Genomic DNA, 21358 nt, shown 5'->3' with positions numbered 1-21358 from the left:
TATCCAGATCTTACAATGTATTACAACTAACAGTCAGCCATTTATCTTGTGATGTAAAATTGGCATTGTTTGCACACTAGGGCAATGTTTTTCGACCTTTTTAGAGCTACGGCACATTTTTTATATTGGAAAAATCTTGCAGCACACCACCGACCAAAAGTGTTACAAAATGACACTGTAGCCTAACACAGTATATATAATTGGGTGTGCTCAAGCCTTCGTGAGTACAACCATTGTTATCTCTCATAGATATTTATTATTATTTATTTTCCCACCCCTAAAAAAAAACTGGTCCCGATTGAGTTGTTTGTATTTGCACAAATGTTCCGTTTGACGGTTTAGGCTTGAATTAAGTTTTTGTGGCAATAAGTGCCTTGTGTGAACAAAGGGAAGTCGGTGCTAACGTCACAACGTCATCACATGTTAGTAACGATGCATAGATACGGGTTCTAGTAATTTCAATAAAAAAAATAAAAGACAGGGTTCTAGAAAGACAGCGATATCAGCGAGCCCTCAGCATTTGTACCGTAACTAAAAGTCTAGGAAAGTTAAGGATACTTGTTTCCCCATTGTTCTTTTGGTGAGCAGTCTCACAAGCCCTACTTATACGGCGTCATCGAGACGACCAGCTAAATAGCCCACTTACTTAGCACTACCGTTGCTACCTGCATATACCTACAGCTGGCAGCTGTGTTCCGTTTTGCTCATAGATTCAGACCTAGCCCCGGTAAATAGTAGAGCTAGCTAACTACTACATTTGTGTGGGAATCGCAGGAGCTGACCAGTCGAAGATGTACAAAAATATAGGAGCACACCCCACAGTTTTTTCTAAGAAGGAAAGGCAAACTACCTGCTTCCACCCAGATAAATATTACATTACTCTGCAAGTCACTATATCACAGACACTTGACAATGGAATATTATGTGCAGATAATTTTTTTTAAGACTAATTAAGTTAAATTGGATCATTTCTCACGGCACACCTGGCGATCTCTCACGGCACACTAGAGCGGTTTGGCACAGTGGTTGGGAATCGCTGCACTAGGGAATATAATGGCCATTAGATGGCACTACTTGTTGTTTTATGATGAGAACTAAAAATATAAAAGCTATTTTATGTATAAATAGACCCAAGCTCACATGTGTGTTCCTCTGATTATTTTCCAGGCTCATAATTGAGACCATGGCACTTCTCTTCAGCCTGACTGGCATTTGATTTACATTTGCAAAGATTCCAGGAAAGAGACACCGTCCAGTTAAATTGTTTTGCTGCTCACAAAGCTAACACAGCTCAAACTTTAACATATCTTTCATTTCTTCAGTAGATCGGTAATACAGGTGCATTCAATTGTACTGTTTGATCCCTGCTGACAAGTGTGAAGACAAATAAGGGATGGGCTCGGCATTCCAACACACCTGCACATTGTTGACATGACAGAGGCACAGCAGTAGAGAACAGTTCTCTACTGTCAAGCTACAATTTGGTATTTGAATAAAACAAGAAATGGCCACTACATAATGTTCCAATTTCCCAGTGCTAGTGAATCAGTAGTATCCAGAAAACAGCATAAAAAAGGTTTTCCACATCTTTTCCCATCAGCCTGATCATTTGATAGAAAGACAATTGATTCAGTTCAAGGCTGTTAAATGGTCAATTGTGCATAATTTGTTTTTTCTTAGACTTGACATCATAATTTTAGTCAATTTCAGATAGCCTACAAGGAACTGCATGATAGATCTAAAAACATTAATGGGTTGGAAGACATTTCACAAACCTTTGGATTATACAAACCTATGTAATACTACAGCACCAGTCATTAGACTGAATCTGCCTTTTTGTAGTAAATCGTTTTATTGATCAATCAAGTTTTGTTACATAAACATGTGGACAGCAAATGAGCACTATGGTCTTTTATGACTTTACAATACTTTTCTCTAACTGTATGAACTGCATTCGGTCATTGAACCACAGAGACGCATTAGGTGGATGTTTAGAATCTGCCTTTTTAACCAAAAAATGAATATACCCTAATTCAAATGTTTATCGCAGATTTAGTTATATAAACTCTGCAGACCCTTTGAATATATTGAGTAGAAGATTGTCAGTAGGTGACATTTGTCCGAAACCTAAATGTTCAAGTTAAAATACCTTTCAGTCTTGTAAAAGCACTGCCCTTTAAAAAATAATAATAATAAAAAAAAAAACACTTGATGGCAGGCTGCATAATAGGTTACCGTTTCATAAGTATGCATGTTCATTTATTTCAGTTGATAAAGCTGAGACCGAAACTTCTAATATGTGTGTTGAAACATGCAGTTCTCTGTCCTTTGTGTTTGCACATGCGGTACTTTACCAAAATTGGCGAGAGGCGCAGACAACAATCCTTAGCAGCTTTAGTGAAAGTTGTATTGTAAATCCAATTCTTATAACATACACACCTAATGCAACGGATATGTACTATTTAATTTGTATTTCTTGGGGGGAAATTATACTTAACAACATAAAAAACAATGCGTGCGTGTGGGCGCTCATCAGTGTCTACCAGGTTACACCCTCTAGGAAATGTCTCATACGGCTGCTTTTACTTTTTACTTGTTGTTTACGGTTCAAGAAAAAGGTATGCCACGCTTGTAAGCTGTTTTTGACGACTTGTTACAAAGATGGCAAGTTTTCATTTTTCATAGCTATAGCTATAGCTTACTCAATAATTCCGAATTTCCTGTTAAGTAATGTACACGACACGATCCACCCATACGGAAACAAGCACGGCTTTATTTAAATAATGACTATTATTAGAGACTGAGAGGGGACTTACCTAAATAAATTCTTCTGTAGTACCATAGAAGGTTGGCGAGTAGAAGTGCAAGTGAAGTTCAGTGGAGATCCTTCCAATTTATCAGCCAAGGGACTAGTGGAAATTTCCACCATGTGATGGCTACTCAAGGCATCATGTTTCACTACGAGGACACTCGTGTCAACGCAGTGATGAGTCGATTGGCTACGTTGCAATGCAGTTGACAGCAAATAAAATAAACATGCGTAGCAAGACGTGCTTATAGTTTAATATATTGACCTAATGTATGGGGCAACGCTGGGGCTAGGTTGGTTTTCAGATGTGGGTGGGATATATTTTTGTATTAACTGAGGATGCAGTTAAATATAATTTTCTTATTAAAAAGTGGGAGGGACAAATTTGCTGTAGGGGTGATTGACTTTTTTTGGGGGGGGGGTATTTCACACTGTTCCTTAAGGTCTCCAAATAGTGTATGTAACATTGGTTGGGCTGAAAATGGCCCGGGTTCTGTTCTATGATGCTTCCTGTGAATTTGTCCCTGTAAAACCGCTAGGTTTTCTGTATGATCATGAATATAAAGATGAGCTGCGCGCTGATTGGTTGGTTTACAATGAGTGAAGCTGTGGAGCAAAGACCCAACACGGCCAACAGCACGAAACAATAAGGTGGAGGCTTGAAATAACAACATACGAATAAATCTATTATGTCTTCACAACATTTTAACAGATTGACTAGATATCATTTGAAATGATTACGTTAGTTGTTTCCACTTCTGTTGTCGAAGCAAACGGGATCGATTTAGGTGGGCTTAGGTCAGTGGTGGATCTAGACATTTTTACATGGGGTGGCAAGAGGTCATGGCAGGGTGGCATGGGTAAAAGGTATGTGGGAATCCCTATATATGGTTGGCTTTAACAAAACAAGCACAACAATTATTTTAAACTACAGTAGTTATTGTTTAATCATGTCCTTATAAACTACAAGCGTTTTTAATTCACAACAGGAATAAGCCCAGTCAGGGCCAAAGTGGGACCCATTTTCAGCCCTGCAGTGTAATGTCCAGAACCAGCCCATCCCCACCAGGGGCCGAGCTATACGTTGAACATTTGGGGCTTAACCCGAACCTAGGACCTAGTCAAGGTTTTGATGTAAGGTGAAACCGGAACTTCAAATTAATGCGAGCGTGCATAGTGCATGAGCAAGATTTTGGGCATTAATTTCAGTGCAAAAAGGTTTTTGGAGCTTTATGTAATATAAACATTACACTGGAATCATATTGTTAAATTTTCCGGAAATTACAACCCAAATATTTACCTGAAAGATTTGGGGCTCCCGAGAAAACATTTTTCCCAAAATATTCCTTTTCAGTAACCTAGATTTATGAAGTGACAGATCTTTCTTTTTTTACCTGGCTTTTTCAGTTCGTCCTGGCATCTTTTTCTCATCCATTTTATAATTTTTGCGTCAAAGAGCAAAGGCCATATGCCAGGTTTATTTTTCCAACGAATTTGCACTATTTGGTTGTTGGTAATAAACATTTAAACTAGTGCTGTCAAACGATTAAAATATTTAATCGCGATTAATCGCATTGTCATAGTTAACTCACGATTAATCACAATTAATCGCACATTTTTATCTACTCGAAATGTCCCTTGATTTCTTTTTGTCCCTTGATTTCTTTTTTTCTTTTTGTTCTTTTTGGAAAAGTGGTTTGGATTGCTTTGTGCATATATTTTTTTTATTGAAAACAACATTGCAATCGCCTGGCTTTGACGAGGGGGCGGAGAATTCGCATCAGCTGTGTGCTTGGCCATGAAGTGGTATTTCAGACTGGACGTGCTGTGATGATAGCTCAGTTTACAACGACAAAACACACAGATCACTTTGGTCTTGTCAATGGAACCCTTTGGCAACTTTTTAAAAGTAACATTTCCATTCAGAAACTTATTGGCATCCATTTCAGCGTCTCGCGCTCGCCATCCACTCAAAACGTAACGTTAGCCTACTACCAGAGAATGTCTAATATCCGTAAACGGGCTCTGCTACTACTCTTTAGCCGGCTCGCAAGCCAAACAAGTGTGTGTGGCGTGCCTGTTGTTTTGTTTCCGGTCTAGCTAGATTTGGTGTGGTGTTGTAGTTTTTCTAACGTCGGTAGTTGTTGCAACAGCATGTGAAAAAAACTACAAAGTTTGCTAGGTCAAAAAGAGCGTTAATCGTGCAATAAAAAAATTGACGCCGTTAATTTGGGTTTGCGTTAACGCCGTTAATAACGCGTTAAACTGGCAGCACTTATTTAACCCTTGTGCTGCCTTCGGGTCACATGACCAAAAGGTTCATAACGAACCATCGTTGTGTTTACCCAATTTTACCCTATACAAAAGCAAATAAAAATAATTGTATTTTCACCTTCGCAATGTGGGGGGTCTGAGACAGCCCAACGATTAAAAGAAAATGCTTCATTTTGTTTTTGTATGCGGTAAAGTTGTTGCAAACAACGGTGGGTCACAATGACTGATGGGTCAGAATGACCCGAGGACAACACAAGGGTTAAACTGTTATCCATTGAATTTGATGTTGGGTGTCACAAAACGTAATATAATACGAAAAAGTAGCTACTTTTTGCAATGATTCTTCTTTCTCCCCACAATGCATTGCAAGACGTCACGTTGGGCAGACGACAGACCAAAGCCTGCTTTGAGACCATTGAAATTGATTAGAAATAAACACTAGGCTAGTCCCAGAGAATGTCTAATTTTGGCTCTGCTAGTACCATCAAAACCTGGGACAGGAAATGTGTTTACAACATCGGGGAAAATATTTAATTAGGGATGATCTTGGGGGGATTTTATAGGTGGGACTGGCAAGTTAGCCCATAGCTAGCATGATGTCTTCTACAACTACTAGAGCTAACGTGGATTTTTTTTTTTTAGGGCAAGTGGAAGACAAATGTACTTGCCCCACTGGACAAGTTAAAACTTGCACTTGCACTGGCCAGCTTGCAAATACTGAGGATAGCCTACCGAAGTTGAGTTAGCCAATGTCGTTAGCGATGCTAGCTAACGTTAGTTTGCTAGCAGTATATAACATTTTACTGTGTCTTGCAGCTGTTTGTTCAGCAAGTCACAGTATTTCCAAGCACTGAGATGACGCAGTAGATACCACGTGCATAGATGTGCTAGGCTGGATAGACTGTTGCACAGTAAGTACTGCCATGGTGTACTGGCAGCATCATTCATTTAAGCAATTCGAGACTAGCATGTACAGTAAGTAAAGTCACATTAAATAATGTATTTAAACTCAAGCTTGTGTGGTGCGTCGCTGTCTTCAATGCCACAGGCTAAACTTTGTCAAAAGAAACGTTTTTCATTTCCGGTACATTCCGTTTGTACCGGAGTTTGGCTAGCAACAGCAGCTAGGCTAGCTTGCTCTAGGACAATTCAGCTTCTCCATGCAGGGCTCTAGACTGAGACCAAATGGTTGCTTTTGACTTTCTTACTGACAATGATCCCTATCAGCAAACTTCTTTTGAATTAGCGAATTCCTAAATAAATATCAAGCTTATTTACGTGTTTGGGGGCATATTTTCAGTTAGCATATGGTACTGTTTGAATCGCAATTCCATCTGAAAAATACTGCCGGTGACAACGTTGTTAGAATAGCTTGTTTCAAAGGGGGTTCGGCTTGTTTCATAATAAACAGACCCATCTGCAACTGACGCAAGCAAGCACACCCTACAATTTCCCTAGAAATTGTACCCTCTCTGGTTCCTCTTTCAAGTAATAAGCCCCCGTGTGTTGAGCATTAAATTAGCTGCACAATCTGTAAATATCTTGGGAAGAAGCTGCCTACCGTACATAACAGAAAGTGTTTCATTCTGCAGAAATTGTGTAAATGTTTTATGTAGTTAGATGGTCCGAAGGAGAATGATGGAGAGTTGGTGAAGCGTCCAGGTGAGTTGCAGTCAGTTGCCATAGTTCTAGTACTAGTCTGAGGCTAGTCTCCTCCATGTCTCCCCCACGCGACATCATCAGCGAATTGCGGTAATAATGCTAACACCAAAAACGACAAAAACTGGTCTGTAACACCATTTGGAAACATTTTAAATGATATACATATCTTGAGTGCTTAATGTGCCCATTAATCAACAGTTGTGTTCAACCTGCAATATGGCCATCAATCTTGCTAACTCCGCCCACAACAATAAATGATCGTTTAGGGTTGTCTCCATGGCAACAACCTGGTACATGCACTTTTTTGAGAAAGAGAGCATGCGTGACAACTACACTTTTTAATGCACCGTCTGATCATGCGCTTATTTGAATTAAAACCTATTGTAGCCTACTAGCTTACTTATCAGTAACTTAACAAACTTAACACGTCCTTTTATTCGGTGTGTGAAAAAACAGAGAAAGCAGGCGATCTGCCGGTCCAATTTATGAGAAGGCAGAGCGGACCTGGAATTCCACCTGGAATTCTCCCGATGGCCAATCCAGGCTTTAACCCATTGTTCAAACAAAACAAAACTGTGCATAAAAAAAAAGTAGAAGTATAAAAAGCAAAATGAAAATTCAAAGTAGGCCTACAATAATTGTGTCCAAGATGCAGTGGATTACAAGTATAAAACAGCATACAATAGCCTACTCAAGTACTTATAATTAAAAACGTATAATTACGCTACAGTCCACAAATGACCTAGCCTGGTCCTAACCAGACCCTTGTACATTTCGTTTGTAAAGAGGGTCTGGGATTGCCCCATTGACAAGCGTTAACTTCCTTGAAGGCGGGTCCTCTGTTGAAGTTTTAAACTACCACTCTGATCTGCCATAACCAATCGCAAGCGTTCGTCTTAGCCAACTCCTTCACCACCACTATAACGGAGCTAGTTGCCGCCGAAGCTGGAAAATGTAACTTTTCCCGAATCCGTGGGGAGGAGGGCTACAACATCATGACCACCTACAAAACTCAGCACGGAATGTTCTTGCTCCGGCTTTAACTTATGGATATTCGGCAGCATTGCCAGAACCACAGTATAACTTTGCTCGCATCTTTCTCAGCCGCCATTACTGAACTACTCAAACAAGTGCACGACATTAACGTCATCGTTCTCAGCCACTCCCTCTGTTCGCTGATTGGACCTACAATAAATGTGTTTCTGAAAACCGACTTCAGAGCCTAGTTCCCAGACCTAGTACTGAAGCAAAATCCAAATTGAGCGGAAGTACGTAGGAGGGCAGAGCCAGGCTACAAATGACCCATGATCACCCATCTTTTTAGGAACGCTTCAGGCGACGGTTGTTGTGCTTTGCAGCAAAACGTTTCACAAACGATATGTGAGTGTAAGTGGATTTCATAGGACTGCTTAGCTGATCATATAAAAATGATCAATCTCCCAACTGGCACTGTATTGTGTAACGTAACGTCAGCGAAAAAGCAACCATCAGTAAATGTTATAGATTCAAACAAGATTTTATATTAAGCTGTTCTTGTCTTTACTAAAATCAAAACTAATCAAAGGGGAGTGCCTTACAAAATCACGAGGGGGCAATTTGACTTCTGGCTAAAGCAATAGACTCGCAGTTTTTGCTGATGCTGAATCATCTTTAGCATATATTACAAATCTAACTTGAACTTAAACGTGTTTAACTTCACCTGGGGAAACTAACTTCACTTTCAGAGGCAGCTCAGCTGCTCCAGTCTTTGCCGGGATGCAGTGCCACCGTACCGCAGCAAAACACAGAAGGGTACTCACACGACAAAGGGTAATGCCAAAACAAAGACAGGACACAAAACAGGAACCTAAATACACAGAAACAAACAAGACACAGGTGGACACAATGAAACAAACGAGAACTGAACGAGACACAGGTGAAGACAATGAGACAGGGAACACTAGGACAGAGTGTTCCCGCCGCCCTCCCTCCCAGGTCGTTACCTGGAAGTCGAAAGAGAATAGCATTGTCCGAATAAAACTAGATTCGAATTGATATCATCATGGAAACGACATGAATGTCAACAATCTGTCTGCATTTGTGCTGTGACCCATTTATTTTCTTGATGGCCTGCTCACCGTAGCACCAGCAATAGTCAGTGCCGCCGCTCCCATAACGCCTGGGACACACTGGCTGCGAAGTGCCTGGACGCACAGCGAAGCGCCGCGTCCAGGCAGCAAAAGCTGTTCACACCAGACACACATTTTGCTTTACTTTTTCACTGACTTGGTACATAAACATGGCATAGGCTCTATTTGGGAAACATGTTATTCCAACAGCCTTCTCTACGTTGTCCTTGTAAAATTGGTGCTAGGGGTCATACAACTCCCTTTGCTTTTCAACTTCGAGAAATAATTTAATGTCGTCCATCTCCTTGAATTTCTCACTGATTTTCAAATCGACTTGGGGGTTCTCTCACGGTAGACTATGTCTGTACGCGTGTGTGTTGTGTGCAAAACGTGACAACCCGTTTCTCTCAAACAAACAAACAAAACAACTACGGGCATGCTGGATCAACAGATCAATCTGTTTATTTTCATTCGTTTTTATCAGGGTAACCACATGGAAGGGCCGTTCGTTACCAACATTGTGTAGTTAGGTTTTATATAGAGTGAATATTGTAGCCTACGTAGGCCTCCAAAGTGATATTTAAAAAAGTCTACAACTTTGCAAATGTTCACCATAGTCTACAATGAATGTAGTAAAATCCTAATAACATGCTTTTTTATACAAATATATAAACTAATATGGCGTATTTTATTATCCTGCAGCCGATTTCGCAAGCGTCTCGCGAAAAAATTAGACCAGCTGCCGAAACAATTGCTGAAGATTGAGGCAATCGCGGTGCTTCGTAGCCCTTCGCAGCCGGTGTGGTCGGTCCCATTTGATAAAATGGGCGCCGAAAGAAAAAAGGTGGCGCTTCCAGGCGTGTCGCAACAGATTGCAGGCAGTGTGTCCCAGGGGTAACGCGCACTACACGCATTCTGAGGGGGCACCAAAAAATTGACAACTGAAAAATCATCATTACTATAATTATAATGCCGATATTATTTCAGTATAGAAATATTAGGCACCTTTTAGGCATGTTTAACCCTTGTGCTGCCTTCGGGTCACGTGACCAAAAAGTGATTTTACCCAATACAAAAGCAAATAAAAATAATTTTATTTTAACCTTCGCAATGTGGGGGGTCTGAAACAGCCCAAAGGTTAAAAGAAAATGCTTCACTTTATTTTTGTATGTGGTAAAGTTGTCGCAACTGACGGTGGGTCACAATGACTGATGGGTCAGAATGACCTGAGGAGAACACAAGAGATATCCCAAAACAGGCAGAACAAGAGATATTTAATTGCAAAAAAAAAGTTATGATAAATAAAATAAATACACATGACTTCCCAAGCTCGCCATGGGTGCCCTTTCCTATCTCAATGGCCTGACGAACTTTGACAGTAGGCTAGGTCAACTTTTCGAAAATTGCCTCAAAAAGACCACAGGAGTCAAGGGCAGAAAAAAAAGAGAACGAAGCTGCGAGATGATGCCCGTGCATCCCTTTAAGGTAAGTCCATGTTTAATCATTATTAAATAGGAAAATGTGCTGCTAATTTAATGGTTAGCCTATGCAAACACCTTGAACTAGCTGACATTATTGCTAATGTTAGCACACTCAAATATGTTAGGTGCAAGCTAAATGGAGATTTTACTGTTAAACATTATCTATGCATTTTACAAGTATGAAGCCAACTAGCTGTTACTTTACTTTACATTCTATGATGCTTTCATATTCGATTTATCAAATTGTTTTGAAATGAGTAATAAAGATGGAAAGCTCCTTGGCTGCATGCTTTCAGTTTTAAATGTTTATACTTTGGGAAACCAGGCTAAGAAACGTAAGGGTGGGGCTGAAAAATCAAGAGACAAAAAGACATTACCTTCACCAGACAAGGTTTTACCAATTGAAAAACGGCTGTTTATTTTACATGAAGCTCAAAAAACTATTTTGCGCTCAAATAAAGGCCACACAGAATGTGGATGCATTGGCAGGGCAGCTGTGGTGGCGTATATGGGGGGCTGGTTCCGGTGGGCCGGTCTGGATCAAAGTCCAGGGCCTATTTTTACTCCCAGTCCGTCCCTGCCAAACCGTGATCAACCACCCTCGACCAGCTGTTTAGGGACAGATCCACAGCAGAGAACCACCACCTCTCAATAGGTGTTACATTGTGATGCTGCTGTTGCGTTATTGGTATTGAGTTACATGTTTGGTAATAACAAAAACAATCGTTTTTTTTTGGTGGATGGGGCATCATAAAGGAATTATGATTAGGGCACCAAAATGGCTAGCAGCGGCACTGAATACAGTCCATTTCATTTCTGGTTTAGTTCCATTCATTTTCTTTTGCATTTAAATCAAACAATGACACGCAAACCTGACACGGTGAAAGGCTGTATGCTTCTTTCCACCTAGCCACACACCTGTGTATCCCTAGCTGTTAATTACCTATATGCCTTCCCAAAGGCAATGCTCCACCCAGTGCTCAAACAAAAAACTGCAGATTCATTAGCATCACCAACGTGGTATATAAACACAACAAAACAAAGTTGTATAATGGCTCCAACACTACCGTTAATATAATGACCAATGGCCAATAATGTCATACATTTTCCATTCTTAATGTATTAACATTTCTGAACCAATAACGTCATAACTTTTTGCCCATTATGTAATAAGTTCTTACATTATTGGCTGGCTATAAGGCTGGGTTAATGAAAAAAGTATAACAATTTTAATAATTGGAGCCGGCAATGTAATTCTCTCATATCACTGCATGGTTAAGTTTTATTAAGTGTCAAACTTCCATAACACTTACCCTTACTGTTGCTCCTTCCATATAGCTTCTCAAAAACCTGACCAATCCTGACTGCTGAATCTTAGTCCTAACCTTGAGAAAACACACACACACTCTCTCTTTGAATTAAGACAGTTTATTTGTTTGTAGACTTATCTTCAGGCTTGCCTTCTACTGAAGTATGAAGTATGATTACACATTTTTACAAACACAGACAATTACTCGTATGTTGTATGATATGAAATCTATGCCTCTTTGAATGCTGTGCTCTCAAATAAAAAACACCACCGTTTCTTTCCATGAAACATATAATCTTTAATCAAGTGTATTTCAATAGCTCATTGATAATCGTAAGCAAATGTAACTGCTGAGCCATCCTCACTGAGGTTGTAAAGTTGCCTATTCCGCCACAGTCAAACAAGAGTATGACACTGGGTCCTTGATCTGTATACTACAGGGACATTACATTGCCCCTTGAGTGCCTTGAGTATCATATCATAGGTCTCATTTGACATTGCTCTCTGTCCATGTCCTGTACATACACAAATGATACACGACAAGTTAAAGATTGTTTGCAGAATTCTTATTGTTCCATATTTGTCAAATACATGAAATGGGGTTAATTAGTGAGCCACATCCTTTTTATCACTACTGATGTGCTGCAGTGTCAAACCCTGGTCCTGAAAAACTGCAAAAGGTACATGTCCCCTTGTCCAATCAGATGTGGGTAGTAGGGAGTTTGTAGGGAATTGATGTTTACTGATTGGAATGTGGCACCAAGCATTCTACAACCACATTATTTCCTTCTATAAACTATAAATTGAGGACATTACATGTTTAAAATAGATCACTAATTACCTCAGGACAACATAAGTTTGCAAACAAATGAAAAAAGCCTAAGGTCAGAGTCACATGATGATAATTTGTCAATCAATAGTGGTCACTTATGGGTACTGCAAGATAAAATACACATTTTCAAGAGAGAACTGTCTTGTGTTTGCAAACGTGTGCTCATAATAGGAGTAGACGTCCAGGCTGGAGATACATTTACTAACAAATTGTCTTAATTCAAAGAGAGTTAGATAGATAGAAAGAGAGAGTGTGTGTGTGGTGTGTGTGTAGTGTAGTTAGGACTAAGATTCAGGTGTCAGAATTGGTCAGGTTTTTGAACAGCTATTTGGAAGAAGCAACAGTAAGGGCAAGTGTTATGGAAGTTTGACAACTAATACAACTTAAACATACAGTGATTTATTAGTGTATTATTAAACTACCGGCTCCAATTATACAAATGTTGATACTTTTTTATTAACCCAGCCAATAATGAAATAGCCAGCCGATAATGTAAGAACTCATTACATGATGGGCAAAAGGTTATTGATTCAGAAATGTTAAAACATTATTGGTAGTTATTAAATTAACGTTAGTTATTACATTATTGGCTGCTACGGGGCCTATATATCTTGAAACACCATAGGACACATAAAAACTGTACAGAACACAATTAACTTTTAAGCAAACTTTTAAAGATACTTATGCATTATTATTATTATTAACTTTGGACTCTAATATGTTGACAAAATGAAACAAGGTTTTTCCCTCAATGTTCTGATTTCCGTTCTGGTATGCAAATTATATCATATTTTACAAGTTAATCATTTGCTCATTTAAACATACATTTACGGGAAACTTGTAATGATAACAATATTTGACCTAGCCTACTATTAGTTATCAACTGGGGAGGTTTCATGTTGATATATTATCCGTATTCACTGGGGTGTGTCTCCCCTTAACCCATTCTGTTGTCCTTGGGTTGCTTTGAGCCATTTTCTAAACATTTCCATATCAGAATTTTTTTTTTTCAACCAAAACCTTTCAAACCAAAAAGAGCAATGGGTATCTGTACAAAGCTCTTCACAAGTGATACATAAATGATAATTTCACTACTTTCATTGAATTTTGATGTTTCATTCACTTTTATAGCATTTTTCAAAAATAATAAATAGGACATTGAAAGAGATAAATGGTGAAACCCCCCCAAAAAGATTCAAAAGGCACAACAAGAAAGCCACAAAAAGGTATTAAAAAGATCAAAACGTAGAACAAAGTTTAACAAATACATCCTCATGTGTTCTCCCTTCCCTAGGAACACAGAAAAAGATGTCAGTGTAACTAAGTTTAGTGTCATTCATTGAGTCCATTACTATCTCTTCTCATATTCCAGTTTTTCTGTCTCCAGCCTTGTTTTTTTATTAAAAGCCTCTTATAATTGAGCTCAATGTTTTTTTTTAATACAGGGCCCCTCACTTTGTATACTACAACGTTCATTGCTTATACCTTGTGTTTTTGTCTTGGCTTTGAAGTGGAGGCCCTAGGCTCAGGGGGAGAAAGACGTTCCTCTTCCTGCTGAGTTTAACACCATAGCAATTTAATCAATTGAGTCATATTTAAAATGAGTACTTTAAGGACTTGTGTCTTATGTTGAGACCACCACCATTAGTAAGTCATCACAGACACTTCAATCACAGCCACACATTCACACACTCTCACAATCTGTGTTGCAAGTGGTAAGTACAACTCAAAAGTGCACCCCCAAAAGGAGCAGGCAGAGAACAGTAATATATTTCACTCCTACAATTTTCATAAATTATTGTTGAATGAACATGGTCACATTACTTGAAACATACATTTACATTTAGCAGACGCTCTTATCCAGAGCGACTTACAGTAAGTACAGGGACATTTCCCCCCGAGGCAAGTAGGGTGAAGTACCTTGCCCAAGGACACAACTTCATTTGGCACAGCCGGGAATCGATCTAGCAACCTTCAGATTCATAGCCCAGTTCCCTAACCGCTCAGCCATCTGACTCTCTACATATGCCTGGGCTTCCAAGCTGCTGCCACCAGGGTCTGAAGAAATGCCGCCTTCCACTCCTACCATCATGGGGTGACCCTGATAGCTGGAGGGGGCCAGCTCCTCGGCAGGAGTGAAGTCCTGTGGAGGAGCCCCCCCCCAGTTGCCTATTTTCTCCTCCTGTTGGCTTCAAGCAATTTCATTGTTCTATAGGCCTTTTGTTGGTATAAAATATCCCAAAGAGACTAGTTCAGGCAATTCAGCCTTGTACTTGTTGGCCTCAAAATAGGCTATGTACAAGTATTGGCTTACCGTTTAGAATTATGGTTTTATTTTTTATTTGCTCCCACAATCGTTTGCCACTGCAGGGTTGCCACTGCAGGGTTGCAACTAAAATCATACAGCAACAAAAGTTTAACATTGTGGAATGCACACGTGTTATTATGATCACATCTTCAATAAGTCATGTAGCTTACGCATTTACAGCGTCTGCTATTTTCTGCCAGATTTGTTGAATTTTGCCTATATTATATGTCTGTATTCCTGATATGCTTGTATTACAATATTTCACGCAGGAGGAGTAGACAAAGTTTGTAAGATTATTGTCTGCTCCTCCTGATTGAAATATGCGGCTCTTGTTTCGTCCATGTTTGTGATTGGACATACGGTGCAAACACCGCCCCTTTATGTGAATGCACGCATATCTAGATTGGAAAGATCTGGGTTGAGTTAGAGAATTGATAACCGCCGTCGTAGTACTGCTTATCGTGATTACGATTGTTAGGCTTCGCGTAGCCGGGTAACTGAAAGTAATCCAGAGCATGTTGATCTTGAGTCGTTGTACAGGCTCCAGATGACGATGTCATGGCTTTTGAAGCTCCTGATAGGTTAACTGACAACATGTGAGTTAATTAAAGGTGCACCTGGGGATGTATTTTAAGGCCACACCTCAAACACTCTGCTTCCTTATTTGAAATTATGGGAAAGTCAAAAGACATCAGCCAAGAAATCAGGGAGAGAATCGTGGAGCTCCACAAGTCTGGTTCATCCCTGGGTGCAATTTCCAGATGCTTGAAGGTGCCATGTTCATCTGTGCAAACAATTATACGCAAGTATAAACATGAGAATGTCCAGCCATCACACTGCTCAGGAAGGAGACGGGCTCTGTGTCCCAGAGATGAACCTGTTTTGGTCTGACATGTGCAAATCAACCCCAGAACAAAAGCTAAAGACCTTGTGAAGATGATGGCTGAAGCTGGTAAGAAAGTGTCATCTGCAGGAAAACGAGTCCTGCACTGACATGGGCTGAAAGGCTACTCAGCAAGAAGGAAGCCATTACTCGTAAAGAAACATAAAAAAGACAAATTACAGTTTGCAAAAGGACACCAAGACAAAGACCTTAACTTCTGGAGACATGTCATGTGGTCTGATGAAACTTAAGTGGAGCTGTTTGGCCATAATGACCACCATTACATTTGGAAGAAAAAGGGGGAAGCTTCTAGACCTGAAAACACCATCTCAACTGTGGAGCATGGAGGTGGCAGCATCATGTTGTGGGGCTGTTTTGCTGCAGCAGGAATTGGAGCTCTTCATAAAATAGACGGCATCATGAAAAAAGAACATTACCTGGAAATATTAAGGCAACATCACAGGACATCAAACAGGAAGCTAAAACTTGGGCGCAAATGGGTCTTCCAAATGGACAATGACCCTAAGCATACTGCCAAAATAAGTGGTTTGAGGACAACAAAGTCAATGTCTTGGAGTGGAAAGCCCCTGGAAATTATGGGCAGATCTGAAAAGGCGTGTGCGAGCGAGGCAGCCAACAAACCTGAGACAAAACTCAGTTACACCAGTTCTGTCAGGAGGAATGGGCCAGAATTCCAGCAGAGTACTGTAAGAAGCTTGTGGAAGGATACCCAAAATGTTTGACCCAAGTCATGCAGTTCAAAAGCAATGCTACTAAATACTAAGGAACTGTATGTAAACTTTTGACCTTGAAGAAAGTCATGAAGAATTCTCTAAAACATCTTTCTCATTACTGTGACATTTAGCAAAAGTTAAATAATTTTTGTACTCCTAACGCACCTGAAAGAGTAGAGGTTTAGTCTGATTTAACTACAAACAGTGAGGAAAAAAAGTGTTTTGTCTTTTTGCAGTGTATGTAAACTTCTGGTTTCAACTGTATATAAATGACATAAAATATAATAAATTACAAATTAAGTTGGGCATCAAATATATGAACGTTTAATGTATTTGGGTTATTTATTTATTTATATTGTAATTTATCCATGGTGTAACTTGCTGCAGCAAAATCAATCTGTCATCACCTATCAAAAGTCAGGGGCGGCTTAAAGCCTCTGATTGGTGGATTAACTGAAATCTACTCCTTTTGGCCAAATCCTCCCATTTTTTAGATGCTAATCTCAGCTCTACACCCAGCCGCTCGCAAGGAGCGAAAAATATTTTATTTTGCCCCCATTAGAAAACAACAAAAACAATTTAGATAGAACAGCTATTGTTACAAAGAACAAAATCTGTGGTGCAAATTTAAGCAGTTGCCATAACATGGTACTTGCAACTTGCTCTTTGTGAGCATGTGCACAAACGGTATCTGTGTGTGTGTTTGTGTGTGTGAGAACACAGAGGAGCCAGATGGTGATCTTAAAACACAAGCAACACAAGGAGCAGCAAAACATATATAATAATTAATATTCAATATTCACAATATTTTCTAATTTTACATTGTCGTCAAAATTTGTGGTTGCGTATTACATTTGTGTTAAATATAGACTCATACTTATTAAAGTTCAAAACAAGCTTTTTGTTTGTCATTTCACTCACTTGATAGGAATATGAAAATGCAATAATAAGATAAAATGTAGTGTCTGCACTGCAATGCTAGCTAGGTTATCGAAATGTCGGAACAAATTTACAAATGAGCCGTTTCATCAATAAAATAAGGACATTTTCAGCAACTACACTGTCCATTTCTCGTCACATTTTAAATCAGATGCTTATTTACATGTACCGTTTAATTGAAATATTAATTGTAAAAATTACAGCGATGGCGGTCAAAGGACTCGTCTTCGTCTTGTTGGTCACTGTAACCCCACCCCTGACGCAAGCAGTTCTTACTTTAGACCGGAAATGTTTTGGTGCTACTTAAAAACCACTTGGTTTAGAGCCCGTTCTTAGGCTGTTCAAATAATTGGTTCGAGATGAAGCACTGGCTCCGAACCAGCACCCAAAATGCGTTGATGGAAAAGGGGTATAAGAGCAGCTGCACTGTTATCTTGGTTTAACCAAGTTTCAGTTAAAAACAAAAAATCTAGTTTGTGCCTAACAATAAAATCATTGATTAAAAAATAAATCCCTGACCAAGACCTGACATTTAATAAAGCTAAGTTTAATGTGTTTAAAACTATATTTGCCCAATTTATTTGGACAGGCTGACAAGGAATGAACGCAAAATTTGATAAATTTGCCATATTTCCTTTTCTATAAATCAGGACAGGAATTGAGCAGGCTAGCTTCATACAGTGCCCTGACCTTTCCTGGTGAGAATCAGTGGTATCATTAGCCTTGTAGTCTTGACCCCAAATATATCAATTGAGAGAATGGTTGTGGAGCCGTCATGGAGGCGGGGTGGGGGCAACTGGCTGAGGACTTACAGCCAGTGGCAGAGGTTGAGCTGGAGGTTGACGTCGAGGAAGGATTTCAGGAGTGAAAGTAGGAGTTTGGCGGGGAGTGAATTTGGTTCCAGCAGTGACCAGCTCTTTCATGTGGTCAGTGAACTGCAGGTGGGGGAATGAGAGATTAGAGGAAAATAGAGATGAGGGGGACCTGGATGGAGTATGGTGGGTTGAAGCAGGTGCTGGTGAGGGAAGTAAAAACTCCTCCTCTCCGAGGGGGTGATCAATCCTTGATGATGAGGTTTGAGACTCTTCCTCTTGCTTCTCCTTAGGTGGGGGCATCCTTCCCGTGACGTCTTTGTGGCTATGCTGTGTGGTTATCTCTTGTTTAGACTCCTCTTGTCTCCTGTCCTTAGCAGTGGTAACAGACTGGTGATGCAGGAAGACAAATAGGTTATAGGTAAATAGTTTTACCCTTGCAAAAAGGACACCAAGACAAAGACCTTAACTACTTGTTCAGGCAAACTCCATTTGCCAAGATGTCTGCGCTCCCAGACAAGGTAAAAGTTTTTGATAAAATGTACTGAAGGGTCAATACATGCAATTGACAGCCATCTGTTCAGTTGAATCAGCCTGCTGAATCTTTCATCTCCTCTTCCGACTGGTGGAAGAGGGCCACTAATAAACACCTCGGCATTCTATTATTAAATAAAATATAGAATAAAATATAAAATTAAATTAAAAGTTACTGTAATTTACAATAGAAAAATACAAATATTACAAAAAATACAAATGGTACAAAAGATACAATTGTGTAATGCAGTGCAAAATGCAATGTGTTTAAGACATTAATGTCTTAAATGACTTAAAGTCAGTGTGAACCCTTAGTCTTGTTGAAGAGGCCCACAGCGGATGGGAAGAACTGAGAGAACTGTTTTTGTGGCGTGTGGTATTGGTCCTGATGGACCGCAGCCTTCTGCCGGAGGGGAGTGGCTGAAATAGAGTGTCCAGGGTAGGAGGAGTCGGCCACAATCTTCCTCGCTCGCCTCAGGGTGATGGGGGTGAGTGGGGCTGAATTATTTCCAGAAGTCCACAACCATCTCCACTGTCTTAAGAGCATTTAGCTTTAAGTTGTTCTGGCTACACCTGGGGTCTCATTTATAAAGCTTGCGTACGCACAAAACGGGGCTGAAAATGTGCGTATGCCACTTTCCACGCAAAGGTTGTGATTTATAAAAAACTTACTTGACGGGAGAATGTGCAGTCCTCCACGGCAAACTCCGACCCTCCCGTAGGCCTACGCACATTTGTAGTCAGACTGCAGAAAGTAAATGCGGGAAGAACGATTACCCGTAATATTTATATATTTTGTTTTTCTCACACACGTTTTTTTCACTACTTCCATAAACACCTTGTACAGTCCAACTCAAATTTTAAATCAAAATTCAGTGTCACATTGTATAATAAATATATTTCTTTAATACTGTGCATAACCTATATCATTATATGTCAAAAACTGGAAATACAGTCGTTAAGCTTCTGCGCAATCGCTACACTACGTCCTCATCAGTCCAAACATTAATTCATAACAAAACCGTTATGAAGAAACGTGTGTTTAGGCCTACCTATTAAGCTTTTTTCCAATTATTTCTCGGGGTGAGGGATACCAGTAGGCCTAATTGATGCTGAGACTTCACCAAGGTGCTAACAATCACAAGAATTGTAGTCACATAAATACTGCAGGGACCCCCGTGCGTAATATTGCATGATGGCACTGTTGGCACTGCTGGAGGACTACGCCAATGGCAGAATATGGAGAGAAAGAGTATTTGGGGACTGTAATGATTTACTGGCCCATGATGAATAAGGTATTATTAAAATGGCTAGTCTATACATCAAATTTCCCTACATTGTGCAAGAACAGGCCGAAATTAAAATCCAATTTGCAACAATGTCCGATTTCCCGAATGTAATCGGCGCAATTGACTGCACTCATATTGCCTTATGGGCTCCATATGTAAACGAATACGCTTACGTTAATAGAAAGCATGTCCATTCAATTAATGTGCAAGTCATATGTGACTCCAAAATGGTCCTCAGTAACATCGTGGCATGCTGGCCTCGCTCCACACATGATTCCTTTATACTGTAAAATAGCAGTGTAGGGAACAGACGACAGGCAGGCGCAGGTCGTGGTGGCTGGCTTATTGGTGAGTTAGCATTTAGAAATGGTAACCATTTGTCTTGATGTTGACTATAATTATGTGTTAATTATAACCTGTAGGTGACAGTGGCTACCCCCTCAGACGCTGGCTCCTTACCCCATTTTTGAACCCGCGGAGCGCAGAGGAATTGCACTACAACGAGGTCCACGCTCGTGCGCGCTCGGTCGTGGAGCGTGCCATCGGCCTCCTGAAATGCCGATGGCGTGCTTTGGATGCCTCAGGTGGCAGACTGCTGTACCACCCGGCAAAGGTGTGTGTCATAATCAGGGCGTGTGGTGTTCTGCACAATGTGGCACTGAGGAACGGTATCCCTCTCCCTCCTGACCTCCCCCCCCCTCCCCCAGCATTGTGACCCCGAACCACTGCCCCCTGCTCGACAGGAGGCACATCAGCATGGGGCAAGAATACGTGAGGATGTCATGCGGCGTTTGTAAGAAAGACAACTATCAAGTTTCATTTTGCAACAACATTTTTTAATACTTGAGCAATTTCTTCAAGTACTTTCCTCATCTGCTGTAGCTTGCTTGACACGTTATTAATTGCGTTGATCGTGTCTTGCTGCAGGTGAAGGACGGCGTCAGTGAGCACCCGACCACTGCCATTTGCACAAGGTGCACCGCTGACCGGAGCCGAACGCTGGTCTGCCAGGGACCCCTCACTCTCCTCAATGGGAACCTCCTGCCCACCCACTGCTCCAGACTCTGGAAGGACTGGGGAAAAACATTTGATTAGCTGGATTCACCCTTTAGGCCTACAATAAAACTGTTTACCTTGTTCCTCAGTGGTCGCGTCGGTGTCTCCCTCCGTCTCCAACACAATCCCACACACGCCGACCTCGCCAATTATGGCAGCAATTTTTTCATCAATTGGCGATAGGTCAGGTGTGCTTGGGCGTCCACCAGTTGCAGCCACACTCTGGAGGTGGGAGGACAGTTTCCTCCTTGCCTCCACCGGAAATGAATGAATGAGATTATTTATTTTGCACAAATGAGCACATTTAACTAACACCTCTTCAAATACA

General features: G+C 40.4%; 1 protein-coding gene and 1 long non-coding RNA gene across 2 annotated transcripts in view; one reads left to right on the top strand and one right to left on the bottom strand.

The window, feature by feature from the left end:
* Positions 1-2965, bottom strand: part of slc38a4 (solute carrier family 38 member 4) — a 69498-nt gene extending 66533 nt beyond the window's left edge. Inside the window, exon 1 of the mRNA XM_084701173.1 lies at positions 2817-2965. The gene's annotated coding sequence lies outside the window, so the exon portion shown is untranslated. The remainder of the gene's footprint in view (positions 1-2816) is intronic.
* A 17517-nt stretch (positions 2966-20482) lies between these two features.
* Positions 20483-21082, top strand: LOC146276863 (uncharacterized). Its single transcript, XR_014762422.1, has 3 exons — positions 20483-20587; positions 20682-20767; positions 20902-21082. It is a non-coding gene; the product is annotated as an uncharacterized LOC146276863 (long non-coding RNA).
* The last annotated feature ends 276 nt before the right edge of the window (positions 21083-21358 follow it).

The sequence above is a fragment of the Hypomesus nipponensis genome, chromosome 7, assembly GCF_054491055.1.
Source record: "Hypomesus nipponensis isolate SF chromosome 7, ASM5449105v1, whole genome shotgun sequence".
Taxonomy (NCBI): Eukaryota; Metazoa; Chordata; class Actinopteri; order Osmeriformes; family Osmeridae; genus Hypomesus; species Hypomesus nipponensis.
This window is presented reverse-complemented; position numbering and strand designations above follow the sequence as displayed.